Source organism: Gavialis gangeticus, unplaced genomic scaffold (genome assembly GCF_001723915.1).
Source record: "Gavialis gangeticus isolate Ggan-Ray unplaced genomic scaffold, GavGan_comp1, whole genome shotgun sequence".
Taxonomy (NCBI): domain Eukaryota; kingdom Metazoa; phylum Chordata; order Crocodylia; family Gavialidae; genus Gavialis; species Gavialis gangeticus.
This window is the reverse complement of record NW_017728992.1, coordinates 188,567,059-188,570,424: the sequence shown is the minus strand read 5'-3', so window position 1 is coordinate 188,570,424 and position 3,366 is coordinate 188,567,059.

Below are 3,366 nucleotides of genomic sequence, written 5' to 3'. Positions count from 1 at the left end.
TCCACAAGAGAAGGCTGAGGGGGGATCTAGTGGCCTGTTACAAACTAGTCAGGGGGGACCAGCAGGCATTGGGGGAGTCCCTGTTCCCCTGAGCATGACCAGGAGTGACCAGGAATAACGGTCACAAGCTGGCGGAGGGTAGATTCAGACTAGCCATTAGAAGGCGCTACTTCACGGTCAGGGTGGCTAGGATCTAGAACCAGCTTCCAAGGGAAGTGGTGCTGGCTCCTACCCTGGGGGTCTTTAAGAGGAGTCTAGATAATATGCTGCAAGTAAATGTATTATCAGATATTTTGGCTGAAATTTCCTTTTATCTATTTCTGATGTCAATATATGAAACCTGTACTAAAGCCTCATTGTTCTCTCTGTGTCATGCTCTAGTTTCTTTGATTTGTTCTTTTTTATTAGTATGAAGTTTTAATTTATTCTTTTTTTTCTTACCAGTATCATTTCAACCTATCAAAAAGCCTCTGCCTACATCCAGTGGTCTCTTAGCATCAGTGAGAAATGGGAAGAGCTCTGCTTGTCTAGTCCAGCAAATATGAGATCCAGAGATGACTTGATTATGGTACATAAGTATCTGCATAGTGGGGAAATACTGGGTATTAAAGTATGCTTTAACCCAGCAGGAAAAGGCATAAAGAGAACCAATGGCAAAAAGGCATAAAAAGTTAAAACATGGCAAATTCAACCATAAAAAACAATAAGAATGAAAGCACCTCATATACTTTGAAACAGACTACCAAGGGGAAGTGGTGGATTCTTCATCTCTTGAAGTCTTCAGATCAGGACTTCATGCCTTTCTGGAAGATATGTTTTGGTCAAATGTGAACCACTGGTCTTTGTACAGAGATAACTGTGAAGTCTATAGCCTGCTTTATCTAAGAGATCAGGCCTTAAAATCTCTGAAGCATAGCTTGGTTTTCCTAAGATGTTTTTAAGACCGGCTAGGCTAGCTCCTTCCCGTATGTCAAGTGGCATGGTTCCTCTGATAAAGAACATCTTATTTCAGGTGTTCCCATGTGGTTGTTTAGTTTTGCTCTGCTATGTCCTATATGTTACACTGAGGTGCTCTGTGATGTTTTGGATAGGCTATCACATGGCTGAGTTACTCACTGAGAAGCAATGTAATTAATAATGGTAAATCAAATCTGGCCTAATTTAAAAGCATTGCAGATTATGTGCTTATCATCATGGTTCACTGATCTTATCAGGTGCAAGTTGCATCTTCTGAGAGTGGAGGGAAGAAAAAGACATGTAATTCCTGCTGAGAAAAGTGCCAGTAGCAGTTAGGTTTGCACAATATTATTTTGGAAAACAAACATGCCAGAGGATTATTGTTGTTATAGTTTATTAATGTATGTATGCAGCTCTATACATGCATTCAGGGTTTTTACAGACAAATAAAATGCCTTAAGGAGTTTACAGTCAAAGGCCCTGATTCTGCAACAAAGCATAACCTTATGCTCACAATGAAGTCCACCAAGCAACAGATGGGTGAAGGGGTCCATCTGAACAGATTGATTGCACAATTGCATGTTCAGAGCCTACACAAGATGCTGTGCAGTAAATGACAACCAGCAAAGGGAATGGGGAAGAATTAAGGTAGTGACAGTGAGGCTAGCGACAGACATTACACATAAACTGGTTCAAGTGATCAGAAACTGGTTTAAACCTGTAACAGAATGGTTTGAAAATGGCTGAAACCAGTTTGAGATAAACCTGGTTGAATGTAGTATCAAACTTAACTGATTTAACCAGTTTATGTAATGTCTGTCCCAGACCCCTTCCTGGGTTAAGTTAAACCAGACTCCTCCAGCATCCAGGCATGCTCTCTGGGCTGGGCGGGGCTCTCTGCTCTACAGCAGATCTGGCCCCTCCCCTCTGCTCCCTGGCTGGGGCTCCAGCAGAGACTGCAAGGCTTCTTCATGGCTTTCCCCTGCTCCCTTCCCTCCCCTCACCACTCCCTGCTAAGCAAGGACCTCCCCCCACCCTTCTGCCTTACACAGAAAATTCTCAGCATTAGCCAGCATACCACATGCTGGCTATGGTCTGTGCCATGGCTGATAGGACAAAGGCAGACAGGACTGAGCTTCTTAGGGCTCTTTGGAGCTAATCATCAGGTCAGCTGGTAATGTCCCTCCATTTCTTCTTTGGAACAAGTTGTTTAAAAAGAACATGAACCAATGAGAGATCCTTTTGTTTTGCTGATGGGGTGATAAATGCTCCCTGCTGTGTAACTAAATGCTACATAAATCCCAGCTGGCACATTTCCTGACCAGCAAGGCAGGGAACCCCTCCCTAATCAGAGCATCCTGCTGGGGCTGGCCATGCCACCACTTCAGCTCAGCACTGTGGAAGGGAAGGGAGGGCTGCTGTAGTGCTCCCGTGACATTTTTTCAGTCCAGAGGGGATGTCTGTGCAGTTACAAACTGATTCAGCCTAGGCAGGTTAAACTAAGCTGCGAAGATTGAATCAATTCAGGCTCAGGCTTTTTGAATGTCTGTCTGAAGCCTAAGACATCAGGAGCAGAGCTCAAGAGCATGCAGGTATCCTGCTGTCTGCTTCTTTAAAGCACTTGTTAACATAGAGTCAGTGGAAATGGAATAACTATATTGATGTAATATATTACCTCACAGTGGTCTGTGGTGGCTAGAGGAGAGGCTGGAGTGGAGGCCACGAGTGGAAGGCTGGATGAATGAAAGGAGCCTAGAAAAGCAATATAATTTTTCCTAAGATAATTGAGGATATTAAAAAAAAAAACCAAGACAACACCCCCTCCCAAAACCCCCCCCCAAAAACCAAGCAGCTAAGGCTTGCTGATTTGCTATGGCAAAGAGGAAATGGACCAAATTAAGCATGATCAAGAAAAATAAACACCAAATACATCAACATTTTCTGTTTTCATTTGTTGTGCATTATGTCAGACAGAGGGAATTTGCTTGGTCAACAGATGAAGGTGTTGGCATAACTATGATTAAGTTGGTTTCTTGCCAGCTGCTGGCAATATTTGTCTAATTGTAGCTGTGCAATTTTACCTACATGTCAAGGTCAGGATTCAATAGCAACTTTTAATTAAGTTAAGAAGATAAGAGCATTAAATAAAGTATAATTTAAAGGCAACTTTGTGAGACATATTGAAGCATTCCAAGTAATGATAAATTTCCTGGGGAGATGGTACAGAATTTACAAGACTTGCATGAGAGAAGTTGTATGACTTATTTCAAATATATTATTGATGCAGAATTATATGACTAAAAGCACAGAGGACCTGAACTGTATAAAGCTCTTGCAGAAAACATACATTTGGGCACAGAAGAAATGATAGCTAGATTAGATCATATACACTCACAAATCCCTTGCTGG